Genomic DNA, 24,918 nt, shown 5'->3' on the forward strand with positions numbered 1-24,918 from the left:
CCATCTCAGCTTACTGCAATCTCTGCCTCCCGGGTTCAAGCGATTTTCCTGCCTCAGCCTCCCGAGTAGCTGGGAGTACAGGTGTGTGCCACCACGCCCAGCTAATTTTTTTTTTTTTTTTTTTTTGAGATAGAGTCTTGCTCTGTCGCCCAGGCTGGAGTCCAGTGGCACATCTCGGCTCATTGCAAGCTCCACCTCCCGGGTTCACGCCATTCTCCTGCCTCAGCCTCCTGAGTAGCTGGGACTACAGGCCCCTGCCACCACGCCCAGCTAATTTTTTGTATTTTTAGTAGAGACGGGGTTTCACCACGTTAGCCAGGGTGGTCTCGATCTCCTGACCTCGTGATCCACCTGCCTCGGCCTCCCAAAGTGCTGGGATTACAGNTTTTGAGATAGAGTCTTGCTCTGTCGCCCAGGCTGGAGTCCAGTGGCACATCTCGGCTCATTGCAAGCTCCACCTCCCGGGTTCACGCCATTCTCCTGCCTCAGCCTCCTGAGTAGCTGGGACTACAGGCCCCTGCCACCACGCCCAGCTAATTTTTTGTATTTTAGTAGAGACGGGGTTTCACCACGTTAGCCAGGGTGGTCTCGATCTCCTGACCTCGTGATCCACCTGCCTCGGCCTCCCAAAGTGCTGGGATTACAGGCGTGAGCCACGACGCCTGGCCCTCTCCTTCTCTTACTAAGCCAGTGCTGTAGGGGCTTGCTACTCCAAGTGTGGTCTGGGTACCTGCAGCATTCCTGTCATCCAGGAGCATGTTAAAACTAGAGTATCCTGAACCCCATCCCAGACTTGCTTAATCAGAATCTGCATTTTAGCAAATCCCTAATGATTCCTGAACTTGTTACTGTGTGAGGAAGCTCTGCTTAGAGGAGGAAGGTCTGGCAATTACCACTATGCATCCTGACCAGGACTCAGGACTTGAATCCATGGACTGGACCCGAAAGATTGGCCTATCTCAGTGAGGGAGGAAGGGTGCTACTAGAATCTGATGGATAGAGACCAGGGATGCAGCTAAATACCCTACAACACACAGGACACCCCCTTCCACCAACAAAGAATTATCCTGCACAAGATATCAATGGTGCTGATGTTGAAAAACCCTGGTCTAATTGTCTAGATCTAGAATTCACGTCTTGTAGATATGTTTTGGTAGCCTCAGATGTATGCAAATCTCTAGGAAGTAGATCTTAAAGGAGTTGATACAAATTGCAGTGTGCTATGCAAATAGGAATCTTTTTATTGGGACTTGAAAAGAGAAAAAGAGCTTAAATTGAAGCATGAAAGATTTCCATTAGAGTTTCGAGAGTGTCAGACTCTCAAACGATAATATCAAGGATGCAGTGGAAAAGTTTGTAAGCATGTACTGAGTACCCACCACTGAGGGTGCTACAAGGTAACATTCCCTCCCATTCCCAATCCTGCCTGGTAACAGTGCCTTCTGTTTCTTTGTTTTATTCCTAAGACTTGCCCTGGTCTTTGTCCTACCTTTCAGTTCTCAAGCAAGATATGCTGGGTCAGTTGTGCCACCTGGAGGCTGGGGGAGGAACGCAAATAAATGAATAATTGGTAAAGGGAGCCAAAGCCCTGTTCCTGCCATCTTTTCCTCCCTGCCTGTGTGAATCCACGCCTCACTGTTTCTTACTCAACTCCTTCAATTCCACGACACTGTAGCCACTTCCACTGGTGGACACCTATCCTCTCTCCCTCCTCCTTTCCCATGCTCTTTAGATCCTGGCCCAGAACATCTGAAAAGATCTGTCCTCCATCCCCCGTCTCTCTCCCTTTTTTTCTTCTCTTTCTTCCTTTTTTTTTTTTTTTTTTTTGAGATGGAGTCTCACTCTGTTGCCCGGCTGGAGTGCATTGGCGTGATCTCACTGCAACCTCTACCCCCTGGGTTCAAGTGATTCTGCTGCCTCAGCTTCCCCAGTAGCTGGGATTACAGGCATGCGCCACCACGCCCAGCTAATTTTTGTATTTTGGGTAGAGACAGGGTTTTACCATGTTGGCCAGGCTGGTCTTGAACTCCTGACCTCAAGTAATCCGTCTGCCTCGACTTCCCAAAGTGCTGGGATTACAGGTGTGAGCCACCGCACCCAGCTGATGGAAAATGTTTTGAAGTGAAATTATATCCAGTAAAGAGTTCCTGTCATTCATCCAGTTGTGAGAGTCCCTTTGAGAGTTGCCAAAAATGTCTGCTATCTTGTTTTTACTCTTAAATTAACTTGCTCTTTCTCGAAGTACAGAATTCTAAAACAGAGTTGGTGTTTTTGTTGTTGTTCTATGATGTCTTCCTGCTTTTTTTAGTTGTTTGTACTAGAATAATCATTTTCTACTACTTTTTTGTGGACATTATCCTTGAAATAGGTTATTCTAGACAAATTTTGGAACCCAAACTGGATTTAAGACCAAGGCATTCCAAGAAAAATAAAATCTTTTTGCAATTTCTATGCATAATCTTTTCATAACTTTCATTCTCCCTTGCAAAGGAAATGCGGGGCTGTGGATGTGAAAGGAGGTGTGGGCAGTGACTGGTCAGCTGCAGAACATTCAAGCCTGGCCTTTGGACTCAGAGGCTAGGGCAAAAGAAGTCAAGAGTGCTAGGCTTCTCGCCAGAGTGGAATGTGTCTTCCCAGGACTGGGAAGCCTGTGTTTTTTCACTCACCATCTGATCTGCTCCAGAGGGCTATACATTAGAAAAATAGGGAGCTATGGGGAAGGACTGGGGGGTGGGGATCATGAGAGCAGTGTCTATGAAGGATTATCATTTATGCTCAGAAAGGGAAGATTTGGCACCTGGTCATCGATTTTTAGTACAGTAATTGTCTTGAGAAGAGTGTTTGAAAATCAATGTTAGAAACAATTTTTAAAATACATCAGTCTTAAAGGTACATAAACGAGAGGAAGAAAATCAGAGATTGGGGCCGGGCGCGGTGGCTCAAGGCTGTAATCCCAGCACTTTAGGAGGCCGAGACGGGTGGATCACGAGGCCAGGAGATCGAGACCACCCTGGCTAACACGGTGAAACCCTGTCTCTACTAAAAAATACAAGAAACTAGCTGGGCGAGGTGGCGGGCGCCTGTAGTCCCAGCTACTCGGGAGGCTGAGGCAGGAGAATGGCGTGAACCCGGGAGGCGGAGCTTGCAGTGAGCTGAGATCCGGTCACTGCACTCCAGCCTGGGCGACAGAGCGAGACTCCGTCTCAAAAAAAAAGAAAATCAGAGATCAGGGTGTCTTCAAGATGGTCTACTAGGCTTTTTATTATTGTAATTTGTGATTGAATGCCCTCTGTGGACCAGGTAATTTTTTTTTTTTTTTTGAGATGAGTCTTGCTCTGTTGCCCAGGCTGGAATGCAGTGGTGCAATTTCAGCTCACTGCAACCTCCGCCCCCTGTGTTCAAGCCATTCTGCTGGCTTGGCCTCCCAAGTAGCTGACACTACAGGTGCGCACCACGATGTCCGGCAAATTTTGTATTTTTAATATTTACCATGTTAGCCAGGCTGGTCTCGAACTCCTGATTTCAAGTAATCTGCCCACCTTGGCCTCCCAAAGTGCTGGGATGGGCCAGGTAATTTTGTTTTAGCCTCATAATTACTCTTTGGGGTCCTTGGATAGTTTTTAATTCCATTTTGAAGATGAAAAAGTGAGATGAATTGGTCAAGGTTAGGCCCACAGGCCCTATTTTTTCCCCCTTGCATTGTTTCTGTGCTGGGTGAGAACTGGTGCTGAGACAGCTGCTGTCTCCATGAGGAAAACCTCTCATGAGGAAAGAGGGTCGATGGGTCCAGGAGTTTTTGTTTGTTTGTTTGTTTGTTTGTTTTAGATGGAGTCTCGCTCTGTTGCCCAGGCTGGAGTGCAGTGGAGCAATCTCACCGCAACCTTCGCCTCCCGGGTTTGAGTGATTCTCCTGCCTCAGCCTCCTGAGTAGCTGGGAATACAAGTGCCCGCCACCACGCCCAGCTAATTTTTGTATTTTTAGTAGAGACGGGATTTCGCCATGTTGGCCAGGATGGTCTCCATCTACTGACCTCGTGATTCACTTGCCTCAGCCTCCCAAAGTGCTAGGATTACAGCAGGAGTTTTTATTCTAAATATTAAGTTAAGCTTACAAGTTAAGCTACTTGTAAGCTGTCTGAAGATCTGTTTCCCTGAATGTGCAGTTCCTTTAAAGGCAATCTCTGCTTGTATGTCTTCTTAGAGACCTTTGTCCCATTAAGGTAACCTCCTCTCCCAGCCCACACCCTCTAAAGTACCTTGTCACATCTCATGAACTCCACAAGGGTCCTCTTGGGCATGATAATGTGTGTCACCTCTTGCAAGATCCACTAAACCCACTTTGCCACATGTTATGCTTTTCAAAGCCTGCCTGGAAATACACTAACAAGAATCATTGTACAACTAACTTGCAAATACTTGAACAAATACAGATTAACAATTACTGCAGCTTTATGAAGAATGCATCCAAACCAAGGACAGAGTGAACAGAGGAAGACATAATACAATGTATGGGTACAATTTAATAAAACCTTGAACCTTTAACATGAGCCCATTTTCATCCATGCATTGTGATCAAGTTTTGTTCAGAAGGGTGTAACTTAACTTTGAAAAAAACTGCACATTTTTATGTGTTTTCAGTGAGTTTAATCTTCCATAAGCACAGATACTCTGTTATAAAAGTGAGTTTAAGCTGCTTATTGATAATGAATGTTGACTGAAAGTCAGGCCCTATTTCCAGCGTCATATGTGGATTGTCATATTTAACCCCCATAACAACATTTGATAGAGATACCACTATTTTATATATATATCTTTCTTTCTTTCTTGAGACGGGGTCTCACTCTGTTGCCCAGGGTGGAGAGTAGTGGCGTGATCTCGACTCACTGCAACCTTTGTCTCCTGGGTTCAAGTGATTCCCCTGCCTCAGCCTCCCGAGTATCTGGTACAACAGGTACGCACCATCACGCCTGGCTAATTTTTGTATTTTAGTACAGATGGGGTTTCACCATGTTGGCCAGGCTGGTCTCAAACTCCTGACCTCAAGTGATCTGCCTGCCTCGGCCTCCAAAAGTGCTGGGATTACAGACGTGAGCCACCATACCCGACAAATATTTTTATAATTTTTTGTTACAGATGAAGAAACAGACACAAGGGTTTAGGGCAAGGGTACACAGCTAGTGGCAAAGTCAGGCTTGGAATCCTTATAGGCTAGTGGTTAGAGACAGTCTCTTAATCATTCCTGTTTTTATTATGCTACCTTCTTAGTGCTTAATACAAACTAAGCTAGCTCTCTCCTTTTACTATGGTTGGGGGTATAAATCTCAGTCCATAAACAAAGCCTTACAAAAAAATAGCATTTAAATAAAATTTTATTTTAAGTTCCAGGATACATGTGCAGGACCTACAGGTTTGTTACATAGGTAAATGTGTGCCATGGTGCTTTGCTGCACCTATCAATCCATCACCTAGGTATTAAGCCCCACATGCATCAGCTATTTATCTTGATGCTGTCCCTCCCCACCCCTACCAAGAGGCCCCAGTGTGTATTGTTCCCTTCATGTGTCCATGTGTTCTCATTGTTCAGCTCCCACTTGTAAGTGAGAACATGCGGTATTTGGTTTTCTGTTCCTGCATTAGTTTGCTGAGGATAATGGCTTTGAGCTCTATTCATGTCTCTGCAAAGGACATGATCTTGTTCCTTTTAATGGCTGCATAGTATTCCATGGTATATATGTACCACATAAAAAATGGCATTTTAAAACTTACGTAAATTAATTTTATCTCCAAGCCTTCAATCTGTCCCACTACAAGAAAATGTAACCTATTATTTTTAGACACAACCACCCTAGGATTACATGCAGGGCCTAAGGTTTTAGAATGTGCTTGGTTGTGGGAAGTGGTCCATCCAACACCTGTCTACAATGGTTTCACCAGTGATTTGTAGCACATGTGTTATCTTAGTTTGCTAGGGCTGCCATAGCAAAGTACCACAGCCTGGGTAGTTTAAACAACAGAAATCTATTTTCTCATATAGTTTTGAAAGGGAATTAAATGTTGGGACTCCAAACTCATTTAGCCGAAGGGAAAAGTCAAGCTGAGAACTGGGTCACGCAAACCTGCCTTCCCTCTTTGGTTCCTAAATAAGATGGCTACAAGATGTAAAGATAACCTGCCTTCCCCATATTTTGCCCAAAGGGAAATTCCTGGTGAGCTGTTAAGACTTCACCATGGCAATGCAAATTGATAGCTTATCTTATACAGGTGGTCACCCAGGCCCTGCCAGACTCAAATGCATATCTGATTGCTCCCCTACCCCACTGTGTCTGTGCTATCTTATGTAAAATGCAAATTCTCCACATTTTTTCCTCTGCCCCTTTTGTTTATGTGAAAACTGTGCTTCTCAATATCCCGCCTTTTCTCCTTTAAATTTGGAGTCCTCAAAATTATCTTTGGAGAAAGGCGTAGATCTGTCTCCCAGGCATGTTCTTAACTTTGGCAAATAAATCTCCTAAAATTATTGAGATTTGTCTTGTCATTTTCTTCCATTGACAGAGGCTAGAAGACCAGGATCAAGGTGTTTGCAGGGTTGGTTGCTTCTGAGGGCTGTGAGGAAAGGTTCTGTTCTAGGTCTTGGCTTGTAGATGGGTGTCTTCTCCCAGTGTCTTCACACTGTCTCTCCTCTGTGTCCAAATTTCCTCTTCTTCTTTTTTTTTTGAGACAGTTTCGCTCTTGTCGCCCAGCCTGGAGTGCAATGGCATGATCTCAGCTCACTGCAAACTCTGCCTCCTGGGTTCAAGTGATTCTCCTGCCTCAGCCTCCTGAGTAGTTGGGATTACAGGTGCCCACCACCACGCCCAGCTAATTTTTTTTTTTTTGTACTTTTAGTAGAGACAGGGTTTCACCATGTTGGCCAGGCTGGTCTTAAACTCCTGACCTCAAGTGATCCGCCCACGTCAGCCTCCCAAAGTGCTGGGATTACAGGTGTAAGCCACTGCGCCCGGCTCAAATTTCCTCTTCTTATAAGAACACCAGTCATATTAGAGTCATCTACTCTAAAGACTTCATTTTAATTTAATTACCGTTTTAAAGACCCTGTCTCCAAATACCATCACATTCAGAAGTATTGGGGGTTAGGACTTCAACATAGGAAGTGGAGCGGGGGTTGGGGCAGGGGTGCACACAATTCATCCCATAACATGTCTCCACAGCTTTTGTCTGTTTCTGTCCACGTGGTCAAGTTTGAGGCTGTCTACCAGTTCATGCAGGCATGGGACAGGTCAGGGAAATCCTTGGTAAGTCTGGGAACCTGGAGCCTGGGGCCTCTCTTCTCTGAAGCCTTGCCAGTTCCCTTAGGAGCTTCCAGGGACCAAAGTGAAACACCCATGGGTGGAGGGGGTAAGGAGCCTTTCTAGAACACCTTGCAAATCTTGTTGATGGCTTAGATGTTTACAAAACCCTAGAATAATCTTATCTCCTTGATATGAGATCCCGGAAGCAAGGAGTTAAAAGCCTGGCTGCCTACCTAAGGAGGAGGAGGAGGGAGTGGAAGTAAAAGAAGACATTGATTATGATAGAAAAAATGTTAATAGAAGGAGATTTTTGAAAGCCAAAGAGAAAATTCAACTTGAGTCCGCTAGTAGTGTGTGTGCTCATCTTCCCAAGATGGAAGTGCCTCTCCTGTCTGACCTCCTAGCCCAGCTTTGGTCTGGAACACATTGGGTCCTAGGCAGCTAGTAGTGAATTGGCTCAGAAAGTGTTTGAGGGCTCAAGTGAGTCCAGGAATGATGGTTCACACTTGTAATCCCAGAATATTGGAAGGCTGAGATGCGAGGATTGATTGAAGCCAGGAGGAGTTCAAGCCTGTATAGTTAGTGATATGTCCTCAGCAGAGACCACAGGACTGTGATTTGAAGAGAAGGATATGGGTTGAACTGCTTCCTACTGCCACGGCAGCTCTCTGGCCCCGGAACTGGGGCAGTTCCTTCATCATCCCACCTCTGTCATCGCAGGAATCCCAAGGTGTCACACTTCTCAGTATTGTTTCCTTTGCAATTTGATGTGAACTTGGCACATTTCCAAGGTGGAAACGACCCCTCATTCATTATTTTTGGGACCTCGGTGGCCCCATGATAAGGGAAATGATGGATGCCTGGACTTGTCTTCTGGCATTGAGCACCAGATATCGGGGCCCTCTACAGGACCAGCCTATGAGGCAGAAAGAGGCTGAGGTCTTAAAGACATACTTCCTTGGAGTTTGATGTTTCCTCTTGCTTTCACAGCTGTCAGAAAGGGCTTGTTCTGGGGTGACCTGCAGGTTGCAAGGCTGTGGAAATGCAACGGTGACAGTGTTGAATGGCTTGTCCCCGTCAGTGAGCTTTGGTGTCATACCAGTGGGATGACTTTCTGGTGGAGGGCCAGCTTCCTGCATTTCTGTGACAGCAGGCTGACGGCCCCACAGAGGCATGGCTGTAGACATTAAGACATTTCTGTAGACATTTGTTCTGGTTGTTGTCCTTTTTTGTCTGTTATTTATTATTTATTTATCATTATTTATTTAGAGACAAGGTCTCACTCTGTCACCAGGCTACAGTGCAGTGGTGCAATCATGGCTTATTACAACCTTGATCTCCTGAGCCTAAGCGATACTCCCACCTCAGCCTCCCGAGAGGCTGGGACCACAGGTGTGCACCACAATGCCTGGCTAATTTTTAAATTTTCTGTAGACAGGGTCTCACCATGTTGTTCAGGCTGGTCTCAAACTCTTGAGCTCAAGCGATTCTCCCACCTTGATGTTCCAGAGTATGGGGTCATAGGTGTGAGCCATCGTGCCTGCCCTGTTTTTTATTTTAATTGTGGTAAATACATAAAATGTAAAATGTACCTTCTAAACCATTTTTTAGTGTCCAGTTTTGTGGTATTAAGTACATTCACGTTATTGTGCAACCATCACCACCATCCATTCACAGAATTCTTTCAACTTACAAAACTGAAACTACGCATTTAACAATAACTATCCCTTCCTTCTTCCCCCTTCCCCAGCTCTTGGCAACCACCGTTCTACTTTCTGTCTCTATGAAGTTGTCTACTCTAGTAACCTCATATAAGTGAAATCACGTATTTGTCTTTCTGTGACTGGCTTATTTCACTTAGCATAATGTCCTCAATGTTTATCCATGTTATAGCATGTGTCACAATGTCCTTCCTTTAAAAAAATTGAGTAATGTCCCATTGTGTTTATATGCCACATTTTGTATATCCATTCATTCATTCCATACTTGGGTTGCTTCCACCTTTTGTCTTGCCCTTGTTTTTGAGAGGTTAATCCATCTATGAGGTCCTCCAGGCATCAAAAGAGTTCCCCAGTTCCCTACTTTCAAGAAGTTCGCTATCCCTAGCAAAGATGCAAAGAACAGATACATGAAAAAGTAAATCATGGCACAAAAGGTGTATGAGACACCAGTTCAAGATGTATCCTATGAACGTAGGTGTAGATTTGCAAAATGGCTGGCGTGGAGTTTTTGGAAGAGGATGGCTTAGAGAGAGTATGGACTTAAAGCAGAGTTAGGAAGCCCAAGCTCAAATCCCGGCTTTGTGACTTCCTATCCTTGTCGCTTTGAGTGAATTATTGAACCTTTGTAACCTTTAGTGTCCTCATCTGTAAAATGCAGATAATAGTACTTACCTCATAGAGTTGTTGAGAGGATTAAGTGAGTAAATGTAGGTAAAAGATAGGCATGGTGACTCATGCCTGTAATCCCAGCACTTTGGGAGGCTAAGGCAGGAGGATTACTTGAACCCAGAAGTTCTAGACCAGCCTGGGCAGCATAGTGAGACCTTGCCTCTAAAAACAATTTAAAAACTTAACTGGTCATGGTGGTGCACACCTGTAGTCCTAGCTGCTTGGGAGGCTGAGGTGAGAAGATCCCTTGAGCCCAGTAGTTCTAAGGCGGCAGTGAGGTATGATCACGCTACTGTACTCTAGCCTGGGGAAGAGACCAAGACATTGTCTCTTAAAAAAAAAAAAAAAGTAGGTAAAGATTGAAACAGCTTGGCACACAGTTAGAACTCAGTACTAAAATATAAAGGAGATAACATATTGCCCACTAACATTTTGGCTATTTTTAATATATTGTTCTTGTCTTTTTAATATGACCACAGATACTCTTTAGTATCTGTTTGCTGCAGTTTTTGCAGGTATTCATGGTCCCTTTTATGCCTTTCCTATTTACCTCCTTTTCAGATTATGATAGTTTTAGCAAAGATAGTATTCAGTTCTAGAGAGTCATTATCAAGGAAAGAGAGAGCTCTTCATTTGGTTTTATCAGATAATAGATAATAATAAATATGACCTGACTTTCTTTGCACTGGGAAGATAGAGAATGGGGAAGGAGAATGACTATTAGTCATTCTAACGTTAGTCTGTTTTATCGAACTAACAAAGGAGTTAACTTTCTCCAACTCTGGGCAGATTACCCAGAGTGGGATGCCAGGTTCCAGTCTGTTTTGGGAGAACAGTGCTATCGTGGCTGATCTCTCAATTAAGGACTTCATATTTAGATTATTTGAATCTCAAACATTGAAATACTCTCATTTTTCCAGCAATGATTATTAAGAAAACTTTGTAAAGTTACAAATAAAGTGAAATTGAAAAGGTTTGCTGAATGAAGTATTTCATATTGAAAGGCCTTCTAGAATGTAGGTTTCAAACACATCGGCTGGCTGGTGCATTACTTACTCTATTCCTGTCTGGCTGCTGCTTGGTATTTCCCACTGAGGAGTTTATTGACTTCAAGGCAATTGAATCCATTATTAGCCAGGAGAAGAAAACATCTGAGTTTCCTTCACCCAACAATAGATTTTTTTTTTAAATGCATTGTGCACAGTCCTCTTAAAAAAGGCATCAATGGGGGGTGGGTGTGAACAGAGGAATTTCCTCCTCCGCCCTGGCTGTTGCTAAGCTGTAAGCTAATATTGTGAGAGACAAAAAGTATCAAGGTCTCAGCTTTCTTTCAGATACTGCTTTGTGTTTCTGTTTACTAGTATTAATGAAAATTTCTCTGAAAATGCTGGTTAAAACTGAATGGTTTGTACTTTAATTTGCATACTTCTGAGCTTTACTTAGATTAATGCAAGGTACCTAGGCTTCCTAGACATCTCCTAGAGGTTCCTTTTTTTTTTGGTGTTGTCTTTCTAATGGAATTTCTGACCAACAGTTTCCTTTATGTGGACAATTCCTTAATCTGCTGAAGTAGGTAAGGTAGTTGTGCTGCCTTAAAATTTATTTTATATTTGTCATTAAAACAAACATGAAACTTGGAGGTTTATTTTGTCTATTTAAATTTTGACACTTTCATTTTGACAAAATCTTTTAAGAATAATGATGAGGCAGCAGTGATTGAAATACAATTTGTGTGGCTTTTAGGGAAGTGAGCATTTAGCCAGTAAGAATTTCCCATATTGGGTTTAGAGTTGTATTTGCTTATATTCCAAACTCTCTTTTTTTTTTTTGGTAAGACGATAATTTTGAGTATCAGTAGAACTTGGGGCAGATAGAATTACAGAACATGGAATGTATAATCCTTTTGGGATTTGTATCTTAGTTAAGTAAACTTTCATGATAGATTGGTTAAGGAGGACAAAGTCTCCAACAGATTTCACTTGGCTGATTTTGTTTTCTGTTCTTTTCTGTTTTCCTGATGAGGCTTCTGTACTTCTCCCTTTAAGGAGGCCACTGAATAGCATGAAAATAAGGGGTATGGGCGGTGGTAGTTGCTGAGGGGAATGACAATGGGTTTGGTAACACAGCATGCTAATATCATGCAAATAATGAGATGATATAGGAATCTCTGCTGTAGTGGTGGGTCTGAGGTTTTCTCTAGTGAGGACAAAATTGGAGCTTTAAAAAAAAAATTAAATAATTTTTTTGAGACAGGGCCTCTTTCTGTTGCCCAGGCTGGAGTGCAGTGGCGCCAACAGCTCACTGCAGCTTCCACCTCCCCCGGGCTCAAGTGATCCTCCCACCTCATCCTCCCGAGTAGCTGGACCACAGGTGTGTGCCACCATACCTGGCTAATTTTTAATTTTTTTTGTAGAGAGAGAGTCTTGCCATGTTGCCCAGACTGGTCTCGAACTCCTGGCCTCAAGTGATCCTCCTGCCTCGGCCTCCCAAAGTGTTGGGATTATAGACATGAGCCGCCACACCCGGCCTGGAGCTTTCTTAAAAGAGAACTTTCTTGGTTTGCCACACCTCTGGGTTAACAAGGTGCCAGAGATAATTAGCCCTTGGTTGGGAGACTGTGGGACTGTTCGCTATGGAAGCATCTTACAGTATAGAAATGAGACCCTAATGTAGGAAGGGAGCTAACATTTTTCGGTGTCACCTTGACTTAATTTGCAAAATGTTTTATTTTCTGAAGCCGCAGTGTAATTTACATATGCACCAAGAACAAAGGTCTCTAAAGAGAAGAGGTTGTAGGGAAAGAGCCCAACAGAGGTAGGGAGGCCAGAATGAACCACTGAGTTATTCCACCTGTCAAAACCTTGGTTTTGTAAACTGCAAAATAGGGCCAGTAATACCTAGGATTAGCCACTGCTGTTAAGAATTAAGTTCAGTAACAAGTCCGACATGGCTGGCACATGCTGTTTTCAATAAATAGAAATTCTGCTTCCAACCATTCAACATCAAATGAGCTGATCTGCAAAACGTGTTTTGAAAACTACAGATATTAATTTTCATTTGTGTATGCCTGTTAGTTGACTTCAAAACATTTGTTTGTCCCAGAAACAGAAGAGAAATATCCTTTGATCATGAGACAGGTTCATTTTTAGTGTGTTGAGGCCACTCCATGTCATTCTTGTGGCTTGTTAATGTGGTTAATTTAAACCCTTCCGTATCCTTAATGGGGCAGGACCTTTAGCTGTTTTCATGTTCGTGTTCTGGGGTGTAAATTTCTAGGCGATCTTGTGGGCCTCTGTCAGCTCTGAGATTAAATGACATGTGCATTTGCTTATTGGATTCTTAACTCTAAAACCCTGCGATGAGGACTAGGAAGGAGAACCAGGAGGCACTGAGGAAACAACAGCTTCCACATGGCCCATCTGCTTTGCAGAACCTGTGTCTTTGGGGCACAAGTGAGCTGGAGGTGGAGCTGCAACAGAGTGAGTCCTCGTGGCCACTCCCATGCACTGGCTTCCGCCTGGTCTGATTATCAGGAATGATGCAAACATGATTCAGAGATAGTTTTATAAGAATTTTTACTTTGGTTAAATCATAATCAGGCGGCTATTTCCGTTTTGCTAATGTCACTTGATTAGCTCAAGATGCCCAACCCTTATTGTCCTGACTCATGGAGGGAGGCTGCTTGCTAAGTAATCGTGAGACCCAGGAGAGGAAGAGGATTGGCGGCCATCCCCACCCGAGGGGCATCCTGGAAAACTCCAGAGAGGGAAGCCTGTGACCATGACTCCTAGCAGAGCGGTACTGACAACTTAGCCCAAAACCCATAGTGGAAACACTTTCGCCTACTCTCATATATTCATCTTCCCCTGAGAGGAAGCAGAGCCAACATCGTCCAGTCCCATTCTGCACTCAAACGCAGTCTCAGGGAAGCTACGGGAATGGTTCAAGGTCACATGCTTATATATGGCAAAATTCCAAATGCAGACAGACCGCTAAAATTAGGGGAGGGGGAGACCTTCTCTTCTCTTTCTACTTTAAACTATTTTATATTGTTTGGGTAGTTTCCAAAGAACAATGACTATCTTAAAAAGAATTTTAAAAGTAAATTTAAAACTAAAACGTTTTAGGAACTAAATTTTAAAATCTCTGTTTATTTGTGATGACTCATATTTTAGAAGATGAAAAAAGAACCTCATCAATTCTTCAGTCAAATCCTCTCATTTTTGTAGACCAGAGGACTGAGAAAAGTATAAGTTGGTCAATTGTGATGAGCTGGGTAGTGGCAGAAAATCTGTTTTAAAACTTAGTAGGCTCACTGGGATGATTGAAGCTCTGTGTTCTGCTTAATACATGTTTAACTGCCTGAACTAACTCAGATGACTCCATGCTGTACCATAGAGAGAGGCGCCTGACCTTTGGCTTTGGGGTCTATGAGACCCCAGTCAGAACATGGCACTTTTAATGTCTTCATGACCTTGAGTATGCTACTCTTCCTCTTTGCATTTCTGTTTTTTTTTTTTGTCTGTAACTGGGTGTAATAATATCCATCTTGCAAGGTTCGAATTAGAAATCAGAGGCCAGGTGCGGTAGCTCATGCCTGTAATTCCAGCACTTTGGGAGGCCGAGGCAGGTGGATCACTTGAAGTCAGGAGTTCAAGACCAGCCTGGCCAACGTGGTGAAACCCTGACTCTACTAAAAAAATACAAAAATTAGTCAGGCGTGGTGGTACGTGCCTGTAGTGTCAGCTATGTGGGAGGCTGAAGCAGGAGAATCGCTTGAACTCAGGAGGCATAGGCTGCAGGGAACCCAGATCATGTCACTGCACTCCAGCCTGGATGACAGAGCGAGACTCAGTTTAAAAAAATAATAAAGAATTGGTAGAACCCATCTGAAATTGCCATTTTTATAGGTCAAATGGTCAAATATTAGGAATTTCATATAGTTCAACTCAATGTTTGGAGAATCTGGTAGGTACTCAGTAATAGTTACTATTAGAGATGTAAAAGGGGATAAACATAAAATTCTTATGGCTGCTTTAGCGAGGTCTCAAATGTTATTTTATCCTCTCTAGGAAATGACTAACAGGAATATAGCTTTTCACTTTTTTAAATTGGTCAAGATCTTCTGTGACTTTGGAAAGCCTGCCACTTACTGAGGGGCCACCTCTACTCGTGGCTCCCAGGATGCAGTCTATCTTATTGACATCTTTGACCGTTCACAGCTCAGTTCACTTTCTCCCTCTCTATGCTTGGTCACTTGGATGGATACATGTCTTCTGTAACTCCTCCTTCTTTCAGTTATCTTTCAATGAAGATCAATTATTTTTCATTTAAGAATCTTTCTGTGCAATGATTGTTCTATGCCCTGATACATAGAAAATGGGCATATTTTCTAATTACTTAGCACTGCCATTGTTTCTTGTGGGTAAATTTCAGCTAAAATTATATCTATGGAATTCCCTCAGACTTAAGTAGTATTATTGAGTGATAGGAACCTGGGGGTGATTTGGGAGATGCCTGTGCTCTGCCCATCACTGTGTTATTAACTAACCTTATATAGTCTTCATAGGACTTTTTTATATATGTACAAGATCAGTAAGATCATTCTAAGTCAAACATTTGGTTATCTGTGATTTTCTCACCATTTCGTGTTTATAGATAGTGCAGATAGTGTTAGGGCAACAGTGAAAGCTGAGTTATTAGTAGTTCATACTATTAACTCATTTTATTGGAATTTCCAGTTTTTCCTTCTCAAAGTTTTTCTCTGAACCAGTATAACCCTAAACCTAGGAAAGTACCTGCTTAAGCCTGTTGGTAAAATATAGAATCTTAACTACATTCCAATTTAAAGAAAACTGTTGATGTGGGCAAAATGAGGGGGAGGAGAGGGAGAAAGAAGTGGCAGAGAAAATAAGAAATTCCAAATCTTCATCACTTTCCTTAGGACTCGGCCACGAGGACAAAAAGAGCCTCTCATAACCCAAAGTCAAACTGCCCACTGTTGCTAGGGATGGCCGGTTCTCTCTGGACCACCTCTGTGGCTGAGGCTGGCAAGGGGCCCATCAGAATGGAGCGGTCCCTGATCTATCAAAAGTCTCAAAAAACTGCCTGCTGCTAAGCTTGGGTCTTTCCAGAATCATGTGGATGATAGAATTTGCTTATAGTATCATGCATGGGAAAGGAAGAGAAACTAAAGGCAGACTTTAAAGGAATTACTTATCTCTGCCCTCTAGCATCTCTGAGAATTGTGCTAAGGATTTGTTGCAAGAATGGGAGTAGATGAAGAAGCCATTGGTTTGAGTGAGATTTGGAGTTAGGTGTAGTAATCTTTGGATGCTGGCGTAGTGTCTTGTTTGAGGGAGCAGTGTTCACAGGGCATAAATGCTATAGAGGTGTCTGAACCACTTGGAGCCACAATCTGTCCACATGATCTTGCCCTTCAAATGCAGCCTGCATGCCCAGATAACCCACCTTGGGGAGTAGCCAAAACTCAGGCTACTCTGTCAGCTGGCATTCTTTGTCCCCTGACTTCTGCCCCAGCTCTACCTTGGTTGATACCCCAAATGCTCCTTCTCCTCTGGCCTACCTAGTCTGCTTTCTCCCCTTCTTACTTGGTTAACTTTGCATGTGACCATTTTGATTCTCTAAAGAGAATCATTCAATTAGAAAATGGAAACTTAAGGCAATGAGAGAGAGGAGACATGCATCACTGTTTATATTTTATATTTTATATTTTAATTTTATATGTCACACAGCACCAAGCCCAAACTGTTAAGCATTGCCTTAGGAAAGGTTTCTACCATTGTGCTTGCCAGGTATAAGAAAGGAAAATTACAATTGATTCTGCAATTTCTTTTGTAATAATCATCATAAATTCCAAAACACAGAATGAGTCTTTAGTGCGAAGCCCTGAAGCCTCTATCTGCAAGTCCATCTTAATGACAGTTTTTGTTCTGAGTAAGAATGCGTCATTGCTGGTCTTGTGTTTTCAGACAAACACAAAGCTTTTAGGAAATAAGAAGCTTAAGTAAAAAGACTACAGGTTGTTCTCTCCGGGGAGTTCCTGGACGCCCTCTCAACTGGGACACTTGAAGTGAGCCGCATGACCTGAGCTGAGAATTGCCATGGCTGATACAGCTTTTATAGGGTGTTTTACATGGACACTTGACACTCTTTGGATCACTTTGTGTGTGATCTAGACTCAAGCCAGGGTTAGCCTGGCTTGTTGTTTTATCTCAGTTAAAAGCCTTTTGTTAAGAGAACAAACAAGAAAGTTCAGATAGGTCAAGAAAGCCAGCTCCAGGGATATATCTAGAGGACAAATCATATTTATTTTTCAAAGTTTCCCCAGGGATTAAAGGTTGCACATCTAAATGTCACCACTTCTGTGACTTTGCAGATAAGCATTAGATTTACCTTTGGCAAACTGGAGTGACTGCATTATGGGATTTCCCTCCCTGGCGTCTTTTCTCTGGGAAAGTCCTGAAAAAGTGTTTCCGGGATAGTATAGTTCTTAAATGTAACCAACTAACTTATTAGGAAATTCTGTTAGTTTTTTTCTGGAGGCTGAACATGGATTGCTACTTAGTATACCTTTTTTAATGATTATATCGTCCCATCAGGATACTTATACAGCTGCATGTGTCTTCCCACAAAATACATATTGATGGCAAAGGGAATATAGTAACCTGGCAGTAGAGAAACTTGGCAGATACCACCTTAATCAAATAATCAAATCTAACACCATCATTAATTGGACAAATTGGCATTGTGCACCATTTGATGAGATGCACAGAGAAAAACACAGCATCGCTTCTGTGATATTCCTGCACAAATGCTTAAGTTGGATCTAATCATGAGGAAATATCAGATAACCCCAAATTGCGGGATGTTCAACAAAATAACTTATCTATAATCTTTAGAAGTCCCAAATTCGCTGGGCATGATAGCTCGTGCCTATAATCCTAGCTACTTGGGAAACTGAAGTAGGAGGATCCCTTGAGGCCAGGAGTTTAAGGCTAGCCTAGACAATATGGTGAGACCCCATCTCAAATAAATAAATAAGTAAAAGTCATGAAAGACAAGGAAAGACCAAGAAAGTACCCCAAATTGAAGGAGACTAGAGACATGAGACATGGAAGCCTGGATTGGATCATTTTATTGGTAAGAAAATCATTGGGACCAAGATTGAAATTTGCATGAGGTCTGTGGTTTAGATGGTGGAATTCTATCAATGTTAATTGCAAGATTTTGAGGCTAGACTGTGGTTAGGTGGAAAAAGTCTTTGTTTTTAGGAAATGTACCCTGAAGTATTAGGAATAATGGTGCATTATGTCTGCAACTGACTCCAATGGTTCACAAAAAAAAATTATAAACACACACATGCACATATACACACCATGTAGTATTCTAATTTTCAGAACTAGAAATGGGTTTTTTAAATGTCTCCATACGCCCGGTGTCATGGCTGTAATCCTAGCACATTGGGAGGCCGGGACAAGTGGATCACCTAAGGTCAAGAGTTCGAGATCACCCTGGCCAACATGGCGAAACCCTGTCTCTACTAGAAATACAAAAACTAGCTGAGTGTGGTGGCACATGCCTGTAATCCCAGCTACTTGGGAGGCTGAGGCAGGAGAATCCCTTGAACACAGGAGGCGGATATTGCAGTAAGCCGAGATGAGACAGCGCCAACTTGCACTTATAGTCCCCTGGGCAACAGAGTAGAGCTCCATCTCAAAAAAAAAAAAAAAAAAAAAAAAAAGAAAAGTCCACTATAAGAGATGAATTGAAGAATGGGTTCTTGGAATGCAGGGCACAATTCCCTTTTTGTTGTCAATTGACAATCTTGAAAAAATTCTGGCTGAATATTGGTGTGCCAGCTGTTTCTTGCACCAGACCTGTAGTTCACCCCCCTACTCTTCTGAGGCTTGAATGGAAAATAATTTCTAATGTGTTGTAAAATTTACCAATTTGGTATTGCTGCTGTAAACAGGATTTTATCTAGGGCTTAGATGCCTTATCTTCAAATTCCACTATCAAGCTAGTACATAAAATTGTTTGAAAACTGAATCAGATTTTTATGAATATTTAATTCATAAAAATGTATAATTTCCCTCTAATACTTCATTTTCCTGATTATGAAAATAATGCATGGCTTATTATAGAAATGTAGACATAAAAAAGTATAGAAAGAAGAAAAGAAAACCCAATCCGAATTTTACCACTCAGAAATGATGTGCCACTGGTAACATTTTAGACTTATTTCCTCCGAATATGTATATTTTAAACTACACTCATTCTCTTTTTTTAACCTCTATAGTCACTCCTGTAAAAGCTACCCCTATTCTTGTGATATCATTCTACAATGGACTTTTGTATCCTAATGTTTTTACTCACTTTAGCATAAGCATTTCCTATGTAGCAAAGTTTCAGATATTTTACCTTTTTATTTTAAAATAATTTTAAACTTACAAAAGAGTTGCAAGAGTAGTACACAGAGTTTTGTTTTCTCTTCACTAATTGTTAACATTTCTCATATTTGCTTGACGTATGTTATATAATTTATGTCTATATTATATACAGATGTATAATTTTTAATATTTTTTTCTGAACCTTCTAAAATAAGTTGCAGGTATCATGCCCCTTTTATTACTTTAGTCTCAAAAGTGTTTTAAAAAATCAGGAAATTTGACATTGATACAATACTATTACCTAATATAAACTTTATTTTCAAAATTTGCCAGTTTTTGCAAAGTGACCTCTAGCATTTTTTTTTTTTTTTTTTTTTACCCCACACCAGGATCCAATCCTGGATCACACTTTGTATTTTGATATCATCTCTTCATCACCCTCTAATCTGATAAAGCTCATCAGTCCTTTTTCTTTTTTTTCTTTTTTGAGACGGAGTCTCGCTCTGTCGCCCAGGCTGGAGTGCAGTGGCGCGATCTCAGCTCACTGCAAGCTCTGCCTCTCTGGTTCCCGCCATTCTCCTGCCTCAGCCTCCCAAGTAGCTGGGATTACAGGCACCTGCCACCACGCCCGGCTAATTTTTTGTATTTTTTAGTAGAGACGGGGTTTCACCATGTTAGGCAGGATGGTCTTGAACTCCTGACCTCGTGATCCGCCTGCCTCGGCCTCCCAAAGTGCTGGGATTACAGGCGTGAACCACCACACCCGGCGGTTGAGCCATTTTTTAATGGGTTACTTATTAATTTGAAATTGATCCTGGCATCTGTCAAGGTAACATTACAGTATCATTGCTTGGGGCTCCCTTTCACTTGCCTGTATGGATAAAGCTTTAATGTTTATTTTATGGGCAATTCATAACCTGTAGCACAGGACGGAGGCTGTCACACAGTTTGTACCACCTCTGTGGTAGGCCCAGACCGGCGTTTGTCTCAAACAATTCCAGTAGGCCTTTTATTCAATGAAGTGGATAGATTTGGTGGATACCACTCAGTGAGTCAGAGTTTTGGAATCAATGCTCTCCATAGTGCATAGCATAAGCTCTGGAGCCTGACAATCCTGGGTGTGATTCTGAGGTTAACCACTTGCTGTGTGACAACAAGCAAATCCCTTAACCTGTCTGAGCCGTGGTTCCTTTATCCGTAAAAGGAAGACTGTAGTCGTACTCCTCTAACAGGGCAATACCCTATTAGATGTGGATGAAATACAATAACACAAAGGAAGCCCTTGCATGGTACTTGGCACATGTGCAAGTACACATTCAGTGATAGCTTTCTAGTACATTCACTTCGAGGTTGTGCATTTACAGTGACCAAAACACTTTAACATCTTGTAATGTGGGCAAGTTCTCCCATGGTTATCTGAACTAACAAAGCCATGTGTCAGGTAAATGGTGAGGCTGGGCATGAATCTGATGTCTCTGACTCATGGGTTAGGGGGTCAGGGCTCTCTTCAGGATATCCACTTACTATTCCATTACTGAGTACATGGAAGTCCAACACTGTTTGGACAAAGTTTGAATAAACCCAATGGTTCTCCTTTAGATACACCTTGATTTAGAATAGGCATTAGCAAATGTTTTCTGCAAAGGGCCAGATAGAAAATATTGTAGGTCTTGGCCAGGTGCAGTGGCTCATGCCTGTAATCCCAGCACTTTGGGAGGCCGAGGCGGGCGGATCACGAGGTTAGGAGTTTGAGACCAGCCTAACCAACATGGTGAAATGCCGTGTCTACTAAAAATACAAAAATTAGCTGGGTGTGGAAGTGTGCACTTGTGATCCCAGCTACTCAGGAGGCTGAGACAGGAGAATCGCTTGAACCCAGGAGGCAGAGGTTGCAGTGAGCCCAGATGGCGCTACCGCACTGCAGCATGGGCGACAGAGCGAGACTCAGTCTAAAAAAAGAAAGAAAGAAAAGAAAAGAAAAGAAGAAAAGAAAAGAAAAGAAAGGAAAAGAAAGGAAAAGAAAAGAAAAGAAAGATTGTAGGCCTTGCAGACCATACGGTCTCTGTTATAACTACACTACAACCTTCTTTTGAGTTCTTAGACATAGTGAAGAACACTCCAGTACCTTGAGTCTGGCATATAATAGGTATTTGGTCACTGTTTGCTGAATACAGGAAAGCTTCTCTGTCTATATTTTCCTATGGTGAATTTTCTGAATTTATGTATTCTTATCTATTTTAAATAACTGTTTTATTTTAGCACTTATGAATTTTAAGTTTTGTTTTGTTGCATACTGTTCTGAAAGGACATTAAAAGCAGATTGGGAAAAGAGCATTTAGCCCCAAATGTAGGTTTAAACATATTTTCAGATGTTCTTAGTGTTTGTTGTATATCAGTTTATTTTATTTTCATTCTCTTGCACTGAGGGTAGTTTCCAATAAAAACTCTGGAGAATTTAGACAGCTTTTGTTTTGATTAGGAAGAAATTTCACTTGCACTCTTGTACTACTGTTGACTCAAATAATTAACAATCATGGCTGAGCAATTTGTTCTTTCAAAAGTAAACAACCTCCCTTTGTAATCTGGAAAAGAATCAGCTGGTGGATACACATGGAGTGTTTGCTCCAAGAACATTTCTCTTGGTGTGGAAAATGGCAGTGGTGGCCTCCTGACTTTCAGGTTGAAATACATTTAGCTGATCTTCATCAGCAAAAGTGTCAAACAATAGCAGTTGGTTATGACAATTAATTTTAGGAAATGTGTGTAGTTAATTTGAAATATCGCCCTGGGCAGCTCAACCTTGGCTGAATAAGGATGTTTTCTTTTAAAATCAGTACTTTGCTGCCCTCAGTGATTATTCCCTATTAACATGCCAAGAAATATTATTTCCCTTTTGTATGATTTGATGAAGTGCCTCAAAAATCTCCTGGTTATGGTCAGCATTTCATCTGATAGGAAGCGAATGTATCTTTCTGGTATGCAGTGAGGAGTGAGAACACACAGCTTATTTTAATCTTCAAGCTCGCCTGTAATCCTAGCACTTTGAGAGGCCGAGGTGGGCAGATCACCTGAGGTCAGGGGTTCGAGACCAGCCTGGCCAACATGGCAAAACTTCCAGTCTACTAAAACTACAAAAATTAGCCAGGCATGGCGGTAATCCCAGCTACTCGGGAGGCTAAGTCAGGAGAATCACTTGAACCCAGGAGGCGGAGGTTGCAGTGAGCCGAGATCGTGCCACTGGACTCTGGCCTGGGTGACAGAGTGAGACTCCGTCTCCAAAAAGAAAAAAAAAAAAATTACCTGCAAGCTGAGATGTTAGGTTAATCTTCAGTCTCCCTAGGTTTTCTCACAAGAAATAGTGTAGAAGAGACTCGGGGAAAAAAATCATCATGATTCAGCCAATGACCCAGGGCAGGACCACCATGTCTAGAAGGTACATACGGAGCATGATTCTATGTATCTGTCTTTCTGCACTTGTTGCCTACTGAGAGAATACAGAGTTTTATTAGAAGGTTGCTGGGCACGATGGCTTACACCTGTAATCTCAGCACTTTGGGAGGCCAAGGCAGGCAGAAAACCTGAGGTCAGGAGTTCAAGACCAGCCTGGCCAACCTGGTAAAACCTCATCTTTACTAAAAATACAAAAATTTGCTGGACGTGGTGGCAGGAGCCTGTAATCCCAGCTACTCAGGAGGCTGAGGCAGGAGACTTATTTGAACCCGGGAGGTGGAGGTTGCAGTGAGCTGAGACTCTGCCACTGCACTCTAGTCTGGGTGACAGAGTAAGACTCTTGTCTTAAAAAAAAAAAAAAAAAAGGAGAAGAAGATTGAGGATCCCTATCTGAAAAATCAACTTTGTTCTTTCTCTTCGTCAGTTTTATCAGCGTACATTCAGCAGCTAATACACGCTAGGCATAGTGCCAGGCAGCCCTGACCGCTGTTAACCTACTGGTGATTTGAAGACTGCATCCCAGGAGACCAATGATAGTGATGGAAATTGGCAGGCAAGGTTGCTTTAAGGTCTTTAGTATCTTCTATTTTCCTAAGAGAAAGAGAACTTTTGGGAGAAGCCATACATTTTATCTCTTTTCATCTTTATGCCTTATGTTATCAGAAAAAGATTTAATAGGAGTTGCCAATAAGGTTGATAATTCTAGACCATCAAAACCATAGAGGTGTGATGTCAGGTGTAGTAAGAGATGGGAAACACAATGTAAAATGTCTACATGATTCACATGTGCTTAGAGTGCTGTGGCAGAAGTAGAAGTTGCTGTCAGCTAACTGATTTTCTGTTTCTTCTGTCTATAAAAGCTGTGCCCATTGTTAATTTAGTTGATAAGTTGAATTTTTAAAGTTTTTATTTTATTTTATTTTATTTATTTATTTTTTGAGACGGAGTCTTACTCTGTTGCCCAGGCTGGAGTGCAGTGATGTGATCGCGGCTCACCACAACCTCCGCCTCTTGGGTTCACGCCATTGTCCTGTCTCAGCCTCCCAAGTAGCTGGGATTACAGGCACCCACCACCATGACCAGCTAATTTTTTGTATTTTTAGTAGAGATTAGGTTTCATCATGTTGGCCAGGATGGTCTCGAACCCCTGACCTCAGGTGATCAACCCGCCTTGGCCTCCCAAAGTGCTGGGATTACAGGCGTGAGCCACCGTGCCCAGCCAAATGTTAAAAGTTTTTTTGAGCTTCTCAGAGGAAACCAATGAACTGAAGTTTGATAATCCGTGGTTTGTGTTATAGTGTTTTGAATCCTTCTGGAGACTGAATGAAAGATACATATTTAACCTGAATGCAGTGAGTAGGAAGAGGCACTGCTTCAGCCTGGTAACATGCAGTTATTCCTTTGAGGGTCTTGCAGAAAGAATATGCACATTTGAGTAAATAGGAGAAGGTGCTTCTTCTGATACTTTATTGCTTACTTTTTTTACCACTTTCTAAAAAGTGTGTATTTTGGAAAAATCAATCAACGTAGTTCAACTTGAAGGTTTTCCTCTCTGAAAAGTGATGTATCCAAAGATATTTTTTCTTAGAAGGAAAAAATTCACAACTCGCACCAGAGCATTTCATTGAGAATTACTGTTGTTTATGTTTTGGAATTGACATTGTTAAAAAGAGAAATTTTGGAAAGGCAGGGGTAGGACTAGAATTGTGGCTTGCATGTTGCCTATAAACATAGATTCCTTTTTTTAGATGTCTGTGTTTCTTAGTGGATTATGTTCTTAAAATAGAACATATCACATTATTCTCTGGCTTGGCAGGGTGTAGTGTTTTGTTTACTGCTTGGGTCAATGTTCTATGAACACGAATCTTTTCACAGAGAATCCCAGGGCTAAAATAATTCCTAGAGGTTAGCCAGTCGAGGCCCCAGCACCTGCTTCCCAAAGGGTCTTCCTGCCAGCCACCAGGCCTCATGCTCCATTGGCAGTCCAGCCCAAGTGACAGGAAACTCTCCCTTCTTTTAAACTGGAATCTCACACCCAGTGGCTTCTCTGCCCGTGCCGGGTCCCTGCTGGGGCTTCCCAGAATTCTGTGCAACTCCACTTTCCTGTGAGAGCCCTCAAGGTATTAGAGATTTGGGGTGGGGTTCTCATGCTCACTCCAAAGCCCTCAACTCACCAAACCTTCTTCACCATGCTAAATAGCCCCGGTTCCCCCATATGTGTTTTTATTTGATAGTTAAAGCTATTTGCCACTGACTTCAGCCTTTTAATGTGTGAAGTAAAGAGAGGAACCTGTGTTCTGGTCTAGAACATCACCTCTCTGGTCCTTTGCTTCATAGTTTTCTCAGTATATCCCAAGGTAGTACAAGCAGTGGCTTT

General features: G+C 42.3%; 1 protein-coding gene across 7 annotated transcripts in view; it reads left to right on the top strand.

The window, feature by feature from the left end:
* Nucleotides 1–24,918, top strand: part of PALM2AKAP2 (PALM2 and AKAP2 fusion) — a 398,719-nt gene that overhangs the window by 284,029 nt on the left and 89,772 nt on the right. The gene's annotated exons all lie outside the window — the stretch shown is intronic.

This window comes from Rhinopithecus bieti, unplaced genomic scaffold (assembly GCF_001698545.2).
Source record: "Rhinopithecus bieti isolate Rb0 unplaced genomic scaffold, ASM169854v2 scaffold_47444, whole genome shotgun sequence".
NCBI lineage: Eukaryota > Metazoa > Chordata > Mammalia > Primates > Cercopithecidae > Rhinopithecus > Rhinopithecus bieti.